An 11,385-nucleotide genomic window follows, 5' to 3' on the forward strand; every position below is an offset into this window, starting at 1 on the left:
GGGGAGAGTTGGCCCCCGCTTGCAGCTCAGCCTCAGCCCACGCTCCCCGACTGGCGACTGTGTACTCAGCCCAACCAAGCCCAGTACCTTAAGTACCCGCAGTCCAAGCTGCACAACATACACTCCAGAGTCAGCACTTGCGCTGAGCCACCCCCTCCAAAGCAAGAGAGGACATAAACCCAGGGAAATTCTTGGATCTTCGATGGCCAGACCTGACCAGGAATTGTGTGCCATTCCCAGGTTCTTCCCAACTCTCTCCCAAGGACACCAAGGCCTGAGGCCCAGTCAGCCCGCTCCGTTTCCAAGTGAGGGGTCTGTCCATTCGATTTAGGGGCGGGAGCATGGCTGTGACCCAACCAGATGAAACCATTTGGGAATGGAGTTGGAAGTGGCTTCATCTGCAGCCCCGCACTCCGGCCCTTTCATAAATTCTCCATGCGGAGTAGGACAGACATCAGAACCAGTATTTGCCCTCTTCTCCCCCACCCCAGGCAAACCTGGGGTGACACAACACACCAGGTGCCAGGAAGGAGGCCAAATGGTCACAGGACAGCAGTATATACCAGCATTATATGACACTCTAGGACAGCGAAACCAGTGTGTTTGGAGAATGGAGGGTTTTAGGTTTATTTTTCCTGAGACAAGAGTCTCACTCTGTAACCCAGGTTGTCCTGACAGTGCAATTTTCCTCCTGGCCTCTCCGATTCTGGGATTCTAGACATATGCCACTACTCTGCAGGGAATGAAGGCCTTGATCCTCGAGGCCAGCCATACCCTGGTCATCCTTGCCTGGTCTAAGGATCTCTGTCCTGCTAGCAACTGACCCATCATAAAGTTAATCGATATGTTCAACTGCCCATTGTGAGTTCCTGTAATGAAAACAAGTGAATAAGGTGCCCCCTCCTCTGTGTTTGTGTGTGTGTGTGTGTGTGTGTGTGTGTGTGTGAGAGAGAGAGAGAGAGAGAGAGAGAGAGAGAGAGAGAGAGAGAGAGAGAGAGAGAGAGAGAGAGAGAACACATACGCACGCACATGCATGCTGGTCCTGGGGCTTGAAGTCAGGGCATGATTACTGATCTTTTTTGCTCAAGGCTATCACTCTGGTGTTTGAACCACATCTCCACTTCTGGTTTTTTGGTGGTAAATTGAATTTTCCTGCGAGGCTGCCTTTGAACTGGGATCATCAGATCATCAGATCTCAGCCTCTTGAGTAGGATAGTAGGCACAGAGTACTCAGTTCCTCTTATCTTTTTTTTTTTTTTTTTTGCCAGTCCTGGGGCTTGAACTCAGGGCCTGGAGAGCTTCTTTTGCTCAAGGCTAACACTACCATTTGAGCCATAGCACCATGTCTGACTTTTTCTGTGTATGTGGTACTGAGAAATTGAACCCAGGGCTTCATGCATGTACTACTTCATGCACTGTACTACTAAGCCACATTCCCAGCCATCCATCCCTCTACTCTCTTGAGGTCTAACTATCCATTACCTTAAACCATGACTTCTCACCCTCAACCCTGGAACCAACAAAAGGTAGCTGAAGACTGATGCTGTGATGGAAGAAATGTGGGTGAATAGAGAGATCCTTCTGCCAGAGTGAAGACAGGCAGAAGTCCAGAGCCCCGGGGTTGGGGGGGGGGGAAGATCAGGAGAGGCTGGACAGCCTTGGGCTCTGATCAGTCTAAGCATCTTGTCAGCCTGTCAGCGCAGTCTCAGGTGACCATGGGACCCTGGACAGGCAGCCCTGTCAGGAAGCTTGCTGGTGCTCCACCTCCATATGGTGTTCAGGTGTTAGGAACTGACAGGTAGCAGTTAGCCTTGTGTGATGAGAAATCAAAAGGGGAAACCACCATAGTAGGAATGTCATACAATTCTTGTTGGTTTTTTTTTGCACCTACCTAAGGATTAATAAATGGCTCCATTAATTTCTTTTCTCCTCCCCCCCCCCTTTCACTCTTTGTCTTGAACTCAGGGCCTGGGTGCTGCCTCTGAGCTTCTTTGCTCAAGGAAAATGCTCTACCACAGCCCCATTTGCAGTTTTCTGGTGGTTAATTGTAAAGAAGAGTCTCACAAGCTTTCCTGCTCAGGCTAACTCTGAACCTCCATCTTCAGATCTCAGCATCCTGAGTAGCTAGGATTACAGATGTGAGCCACCAGAGACCAGGAAAAAAGGCTTCATTTCATACTAAAGCAAGTCAACAAATAGTTCTTGGCACAGTAGATTCTTAACTTACTTATCTGTACCGGCTAATAAACCAGCCCTAGAGGTCAAATGTAATTTGGTAAATCTCCACCTTGGGACAGTGGCTCTGTCCCATGGGCTGGTCCTGAGAAGGGATCTCACACTCCAGTAAAAACTTCTGCTGAAGTAAAAATCACTGTTTTCACCCTAGAAATGATTCCTTCCAGTCTATTGCAATTCACTTGCTTGAACTCTTTTCTCATTCCATGCTAGGTCCAGGTTAGATAGAAAGTAGATAGCTTTCCAGGCACTGATGGTTCACACCTGTAATCCTAGCTACTCAGGAGGCTGAAATCTGAGGATGAGGTTCAAAGCCAGCTCAGGCAGAGAAGTCACTAGTTTATCTTCCAATAAACTACTCAGAAAAAGCCAGAAGTGGTGCTGTGGCTTAAGTGGTTGGGCACTAACTAATCTTGAGCACAGAGGCTCAGGGACAGTACCGGGGCCCTGACTTCAAGCCCTAGAACCAGTTAAAAAAAAAAAAAAAAAAAGTAGATAGCTGCAATGACTTTCTGGTATCAGAACTGAGAGTACTGGAGGATGGGTAGCAAGGCCTGATTGGCCCTGTAGACAATGGTTAGTGTAAGGTATATATATATTTTTGGGTCCGGTTGTGGGGCCTGAACTCTGGGCCTGGGCGCTGTCCCTCAGCTCTTCAGCTCAAGGCAAGCACTCTACCACTTGAGCCATAGCGCCACTTCCAGCTCTTTTCTTTTTGCTTATGTGGTACTGAGGAATCGAACCCAGGGCCTCATGCATGCAAGGCAAGCGCTCTACCACTGAGCCACCTTCCCAGCTCCAGTGTAGGGTACATTAAGTAGGTAGGTTTCATTAGGTAGCCGATAAAGAGAACACCCCGTGTTCATGCAGGAAAAGAATTTTATTTACCAAACTGCTGCCCCCCCCCCACCATATGTGGTAGAGGGGCATGGCCTGGGGAAAAAAAGGGGTGACCCATCCCTGAGCCAGGACTAATCTAAGCCAGGGACAGGAAGAGGTGTGGCCAGGTGGGGAAAAGGTGTGGTCACACTGGGTCTGAATGTGACCTTGGGTCTGGGACCCACCTAAGGTCAGAGGGAAGGCTTGTGACCAGAGGTGACCTAGCTGGATGGAGATGTAAACTAGCTGGGGAGAGAGATGACTGCTTCCAAGTGTGCCAGTTACCTAGGTAACAGATACTGGGTGGAAACATAGCCAAGAGGTAGGGAGGCAGACCTTACAGTTAGAAGGTGAAGGTTGCCCTTTTCAAAATGACCCTGTCATATAGAGATGAGTTGTTCTGGGCTCTGAACATCTTGTTTCTCAGACTCACAACCAAGGTGCTCAACAAATTTTTCCTGCTCTAGTCTCAAAAAGTCATACTACCTGGGGGTGGGGGTTGGCTCATACCTGTAACTCTAGCTACTCAGGAGGCTGAGATCTGAGGATTGTAGTCCAAAGCCAGCTCAGGCAGGAAAGTCTGTGAGATTCATCTCCAGTTAACGACTAAAAAGTCAGAAGTAGAGCTGTGGCTCAAGTAGTAGAATATTAGCCTTGAGTATGAGAAGTTAGGGACAGTGCTCAAGCCCTGAGTTCAAGTCCCAGAGCTCATACAAAAAATAAATTAAAAGATTTTGATTATTAAATAATATTTTTTGGTGTGATGGTTCTGGAACTTGAACACAGGGCCTGGGTGCTGTCCCTGAGCTGCTTTTGCTCAAGGCTACTGAAGAGCCACAACGCTACTTTCAGCTTTTTTTTTTTTTTCCTGAGTTCATTGGGGAGATAAGAGTCTCATGGCCTTTCCTGCCTAGACTGGCTTCCAATCACAATCCTCAGATCTCAGCCTCCTGAATAGCTAGGATTAGAAGCATGAGCCACCAGCACCTGGCCTAAACAATTCTTTATTGCAACAAAAGTTACATTGCAAGTGTCCATCACAACTTTTCCTTTGGAGGCTAAGTGAACTGCAATCCTATCTGCCTACATGAGTAACTTCAGATGAGACTAGAAGGTAATTATTTAGCTAGAAAGGAATGTTCAAGGTAAGAAGAAGCTGGTCCATTTGTTACAAAATCCTTATATTACAAAACCACCCTAATCCCATTATCTCTCTGCTTGCTACAATAACATAGGATGGGACTACCAACCTAGGATAAGTTCAGACTGTGTCCCCCAGATTAGAAAGCATAAATACCTTGTCTAGCCATTATGCTCTTACCTACTGCATGTCAGAGGCTCCATTCTCCCTTTCTATTCTCTCTGATTTAAGAAAACCTTTGTTCATCTTCCAATAAGTACGTTTTGGCTACCTTATTTTCCTAGAAACTGGGAAGCTGGGTAAAAAGTTTCCTTTCTCTCTCTCTCTCTCTCTCACGTGTACACACCCACACATGCTGGTATTGAGTCTTGAACTCAGATTCTTCTTTCCTGCTCTTCCTCCTCCTTCGTGTTGGTATTGGGTCTTGATTTTAGGGTCATCTTCTTCTCCTTCCTCCTCCTCCTATTCCTCCAGTCTTGGGGCTTGAATTCACTGTCCTTAAGCTTCTTTTGGTCAAGGCTAGCACTCTACCATTTGAGCCACAGGGCTACCACTTCTGGCTTTTTTGTTTATGTGGTACTGAGGAATCAAACCCAGGGTTTCAAGCATACTAGGCAAGCGCTCTGCCACTCAGCCACATGCCCAGCGCCTCAGATCCTCCCCTTCTCATTTGGCATTTTTATTTACAGCTAGTGCTCTACCATCTGTGCTCTGCCTCCAAGATTAGGCTTTTGCTGACTAATTAAAGATAAGAGTGGCCAAGAAGTTCTGTCTGCCTAGGCTGGCTTCTAACTACAATTCTCAGATCTCAATCTCTTGGGTAGCTTAGATTGTAGGCTTGAGCCACCAGTACCCATACTTGGACCAGGTTGGAATCTGGGTTTTGGACAATCAAATTAGGACCAGGGCTTTGGAATTGGAATTCCTATTTGACTAGGATTGGCCATCTATCTTTATAGGCTGTTGCCTACAATCCTAGCTACTCAGAAGACTGAAACCTGAGGATTGCTGTTCGAAGCCAGCCTGGGCAAACAAATTCATGAGAGTCTGATCTCCAATTAACTAGTAAAAACTGGAACTGGAGGCATGACCTAAGTAGTAGAGTACCATCCTTGAGCAAAAATGTCCAGTGAGGGGCTGGGAAGGTGGCTCAGTGGTAGAGTGCTTGCCTTGCATGCATGAGGCCCTGGGTTCGGTTCCTCAGCACCACATAAGCAGAAAAAAAAGCCGGAAGTGGCATTGTGGCTCAAGTGGTACAGCACTACCCTTGAGCTAAAGAGCTGAGGGACAGCGCCCAGGCCCAGAGTTCAGGCCCATAACCGCCCCCCCCCCCCCAAAAAAAAAAAATGTCCAGTGAGGGCTGGGAAGATAGCTCAGTGGCAGAGTGCTTGCCTGGCATGTACGAGGCCCTGGGTTCGATTCCTCAGCACCACATAAGCAGAGAAAGCCAGAAGTAGAGCTGTGGCTCAAATGGTAGAGTGCTAGCCTTGAGCACAAAGGTTCAGGGACAGTGCCCAGACCCTGAGTACAAGCCCCAGGATCTGTCCAAAAAAAAAAAGAATCTCCTGGTTTTTCATGAGTAGCTATGTAGCTAGGACTACAGGGCTAAGCCACTATGGCCCAGCTTAAAAGCATCTTTTTTTTTTTCTTGTCCTCTCCCTTCCCTTCTTTCCTCCCCTAAAAGCATCTTTTAAGTTGCTTCTTATAGCTGTAGGTGAGCCCATGGGAAGGCCAGTCGATTCTCAGTAAAGCTCAAGACTTAGCAGGCCCTATTCATCTGTTGTCAAGTGGTAAGAATACAAATTCTGACCAAGCACTGGTGGCTCACGCCTGGAATCCTAGCTACTCAGAAGATTGAGATCTGAGGATCACAGTTCAAAGCCAGCCCAGGCAGGAAAGGCTGTGAGACTCTGATCTCCAATTAACCACCAGAAAACCAGAAGTGGTGCTGTGGCTCAAGTGGTAGAGTGCTATAGCTACAAATGGACGGATTTAACCCCTCCACCCCCACGTTTTCCCAGGTGCTTACAGACCAGGCAAGTCACCAAAGATAAGTGGAGACTGCCTGATTCAGGCAGGACAATCTAAGCCTGGCTGTAAATATTCCATTGTGGATCCAACCTAAAAGCCCCCCACCTCCCTAAACCTAATGGCTTTTTCATTAATCTTCGCCTCCTTGCTCAGACCCCATAAAAACCCAACTCCTGTCCCATCTTTTTACAGTCTCCAAGCCCGTGGGAAGGCTGTGTCTCTTGCTGTTATATCTCAATAAACAGTCCTGGCCTGTGGAAGATGGAGTCCAGCCTGTTTCCTTCTTTTCTCCTTTTTCCTAACACAAATGAGAAGGTAGGTACTCCAGCAGCCTGGCACTTGTAAGGAATTACAACAATGTGTCCAGGGCACAGGGTGGAGCTAGATGAGTGAGCGGGGCTAGGTGATGGGACCCTAAAAACCAAGCTTTGAACTGGGTGTGGTGCTGCAGATACCAGCAATCCCAGGTACTTGAAGGGAAGGATGAGGAGTTTGAGGCCAGCCTGGGCAAAGGTAAAGAGACCCAGATTCCAAATAAGATTAAAAACAAGTTTTGAAACTCAGAAGCCACACAAAGACCAGAGAGAATGGTGTGGGGAGGGGGCAGCATCATTGGGTACACAGCTCCTGCTTGCTCCTCACCATGCAGTTGTGCCTAGAGTCAGCGCGCCATCTGCTGGGCACTAGGTGATATTATGCAAAGGCACAGAGATGGGAACTTGGGAGAAATGCCCAGCTGCTCTGGTGGGTGACTCCACAGATCAGGTGGGGACCAGTGGGGTCAGCTACCAGCCAGTAGGCCACGGAAGGCAGGGACATGTCTGGGATCCTCTTGACAACCTAAAGCTAAAGGGGGGCTTTTTTTTTTTCTTTTTTTGGTGCCAGCCCTGGGACTTGAACTCAAGGTCTGGGAACTGTCCCTGAGCCTCTTTTGCTTAAGGCTAATACTCTACCACTTGAGCCATGGTGCCACTTCCAGCTTTTTTCTGTGTATGTGGTACTGAGGAATTGAACCCAGGGCTTCATGCATGCTAAGCAAGCACTCTACCACTGAGCCATATTCCCAGCCCAAGGGTGGCATTTTTTTTTTGGTAGTAATGAGGCTTGAACTCTGGGCTTGCGCTTGAGCTTTTCAGCTCAAGGCGAGCACTCTACCACTTGAGCCACAGGGCCACTTCTGGTTTTCTGGTGATTAATTGGAGTCTCATGGACTTTCCTGCTTGGGCTGGCTTTGAAGTGTGATCTTCAAATCTCAGCCTCCTGAGTAGTTAGGATTACAGGTGTGAGCCACCAGCACCCAGCAAGGGTATCATTCTTTTAAAAAATGTTATTGTATATATATATATCTTAAGTTACAGGGAAGTTTACTTTGGCAGCTAGTACTAAACAAAGTTTAAGTTGCATATGCTAGTGACATAACATCCTTCAACAGGTGTAAGAGTGACACATTCTTTTCCTCTGGGGAGGAGCAGGATTTTTTTTTTTTTCTGTACTTATGGCTTGAACTCAGGGCCTGGGCACTGTCCCTGAGCTTCTTTTGCTCAAGGCTAGCACTCTACCACTTGAACCACAGCGCCACTTCTGGCTTTTTCTGTTTATGTGGTACCAAGGAATCAAACCCAGGGCATCATGCATGCCAGGCAACACTCTACCACTAAGCCAGATTCCTAGCACCCAAGGCATTTTTGTTTTAGTTTAACAAGCTTTAGTTTATGGAACTTCCCTTCTTGTTACCCCTCCATACTACTAGCTCTCCAAATTTTTTGGTGATATGGGATCTGAACTCAGAAACCTCTAGCTTGTTAGGCTGGTGTTCAACCACTTGAGCCATGCCTTCAATTCTCTTTTTATTAATTTATATTTGTTGTAGAAGGCATTTTCATTGTGACAGTTCCCCACAAGTATATCATGGTTCTCTTCTTTGCCTTTCCTTAAAACAATTTCAATAGTTGTTTTTTTGTCAGTCGCGGGGCCTGCACTCTGGGCCTGGGCGCTGTCCCTCAGCTCTTCAGCTCAAGGCTAGCACTCTACCTACCACTTGAGCCACAGCATCACTTTCCAGCTTTTTCTGCTTATGTGGTGCTGAGGAATCAAACCCAGGGCCTCATGCATGCAAGGCAAGCACTCCGCCACTGAGCCACCTTCCCAGCCCCCTTCAATAGGTTTTATTATCCCATTTTCATACATGCAAAGAAACTATATTCATCCTCAAACACCTTCTTCAGTTAAATTAGCCCTCCCTCCTCCCCTATGGCCTCATCTGCTTACAGCTCTGTGGGGTTTTGTTGTTGTTTTGTTTTTTTCAATTAGCTCACACTAGTTATACAGAGGTGAATTTCATTGTTACACTTTCTTTTTTTTTGGTCAGTCGTGGGGCCTGAACTCTAGGCCTGGACACTGTCTCTCAGCTCTTTAGCTCAAGGCTAGTGTTCTACCACTAGCCATAGCACCACTTCCGCTTTTTTCTGCTTATGTAGTGCTGAGGAATCGAACCCAGGGCCTCATACATGCAAGGCAAGCACTCTACCACTGAGCCACCTTCCCAGCCCCACACTTTCATTTGTTTACAGAATTTTCCAATCAACCTCACCTCCTCTACCACTCTCAACCCACCTTGCAGAGTTTTTGCCTGTTAGGGGATGTATGTTTTTTCTTTTTTATTCTTTTATGCCGATCCTGGGGTTTAACTCACTGCCCTGGGCACTGTCCCTAAGCTTTTTTGTTTGTTTGTGCAGGCTGTGAGGCTTCAACTCCAGGGTTGAGCATTGTCTCAGTTCTTTTGCTCAAGTCTAGTGCTTTTTTTTTTTTTGTTGTTGTTGTTGGCCGTGGGCTTGAACTCTGGGCCTGGGCACTGTCCCTCAGCTCTTCAGCTCAAGGCTAGTGCTCTACCACTTGAGCTACAGCACCACTTCAAGTCTAGTGCTTTATCTTGTGGAGCTATTTCCGTTTCTGGTGGTTAATTGGAGATAAGAATCTCATGGAGGGCTGGGAAGTTGCTCAGTGGTAGAGCGCTAGCCTTGCATGCCTGAGGCTCTGGGTTCGATTCCTCAGTACCACATAAGCAAAAAGAAAAAAAGCTGGAGCCGGGCGCTGGTGGCTCACGCCTGTAATCCTAGCTACTCAGGAGGCTGAGATCTGAGGATCGCGGTTCAAAGCCAGCCCGGGCAGGAGAGACCGTGAGACTCCTATCTCCAATAAAACCACCAGAAAACCGGAAGTGGCGCTGTAGCTCAAGTGGTAGAGCACTCGCCTTGAGCTGAAGAGCTAAGGGACAACGCCCAGGCCCAGAGTTCAAGTCCCACGACCGACCTAAAAAAAAGAAAAAGAAAAAGAAAAAAAGCTGGAAGTGGCGGTGTGGCTCAAGTGGTAGAGCGCTAGCCTTGAGCTGAAGAGCTGAGGACAGCGCCCAGGCCCAGAGTTCAGGCCCCACGACCGGACCCCCCCCAAAAAAAAAAAGAAAGAAAGAAAGAAAAGAATCTCATGGACTTTTCTACCCAGACTGGCTTCAAACCTCTCCTCAGATCCCAGCCTTCTGAGAGGCTAGGATTACAGGCATGATCCAGTGCATAGCTCTATTCTGGAAACAGGGTCTAGCTATGTAGCCCAGGCTGGCCTCAAACTCTAAATTCTCCTTCCTCAGCCTTCTGGAGTAGCTGGAATTACAGGTGTGCAATATCACTCCTAGCTATTAGTTTGTTTTTTTTTCAAATAAGAGTCCAAAGTTAAAATACTGTATGAACCACTAAAGTGAAACCTCTTTGAACAATTAGCGCGCGCGCGCGCGCGCGCGCACACACACACACACACACACACACAATGCCAGGAATGTCAGTAGAGGGGGAGAGAACAAAGGATGAAGTAACTATGGTCAAAATACTTGATGTACATGTGTGAAAATGAAACAATGAAACTTCCCATGATGCCAACTGGATGGCTCAGGTTCACCTTTCAGAGAAGAAGACCTGCACACGCAGGAGCAACTCTCCAGTCGGAATCCGCTAGGGCTGCCAACAGCGCGGCATCAACTGGAGAGGGAGGATCTCCAAGGGCGAAGGCGACTAGGAACCCGTGAACACCAGACCAGTTGCTCCAGTAGCTCCGTGGGGACCCCGGGGCTCCTTCAGGTAGAGGGGAAGAGGAGTTGTTTAGGAGGACGCGACCTAGAGGAAGGCGGGCCCCCTACCTGCCGCCCAAGCCCTCGGGGGCGGGAGGTGGAAGGCCTGTCCTTGGAGTTGCGCCCCGCCCCAAGAACAAATATTTAACATTCCTAGCCTGTCCGAGGGGCGGGGCCAGGGGAAAGTAGCCCTCCCTCCCCGGTGTCTGATTGGCTGCGAGCCGATGGGGCGGGGTGTCCGAGGGGCGGGGCCAGGGGAAAGTAGCCCTCCCTCCCCGGTGTCTGATTGGCTGCGAGCCGACGGGGCGGGGTCTCGCCGGCAGGCGTCGGGTGGGGCGGGAGGGCTGGCCCAGGTAGGTGAGCGCACTTGCTTTTGATCCAAGGACGTGAGTTAGTCACGTAGAGGCGCTGGACTTCGGCTCCCCTCCCGCTCCTCGTGTCTTGAGTCACTTTCGCCTCAGTGTCTCCATTTGTTACCGGGAGTCACACCCTAACCTCTCTCTCCCTCTCCTCTCTTCTCCCCGGGGCCATGCTCTTTCCCTGGGTATAAGGCAGGGATGCGCCCTGGGCTTTCTCCGGTGCACAAGCCCCGCTTTTCCAAACGCACACGGCGCGGCTTTAGCTTCAGATCTCTGCTTCCATCCCGATGAAGCCATTTCTTCCCGCGGTTTCCTAGTGAGTTACGTAAGAGGGAAAGTTTGAGGCAGTACAGGACTGCCCGGAGACGCTCAGGAAAGCAGTTTGCACAAATCCGAGCGGGCGAATGAAGCTAATTAGGAGTTAGTTAGGCTGTTGGCTCAAGATGAAGGCTCCACGGCCCGTAAGCTCCAGGCTACAACCCCGCCGTCCGGGAGAGCGAGGCAAAGCCGCAGGCGCCCCCACGTGGCGCAGGGCCGAGGCTTCCGACCCGGACCGTCTCGGGCGGGGCCTCCTCTCTCCCCGGCCTGGGCACACTCCAGCGGAGGGCCGGCACTTCGCGGACCCC

Source organism: Dipodomys merriami, unplaced genomic scaffold (assembly GCF_024711535.1).
Source record: "Dipodomys merriami isolate MVZ:Mamm:240054 unplaced genomic scaffold, mDipMer1.0.p SCAF_64, whole genome shotgun sequence".
In the NCBI taxonomy this organism is placed as follows: Eukaryota; Metazoa; Chordata; class Mammalia; order Rodentia; family Heteromyidae; genus Dipodomys; species Dipodomys merriami.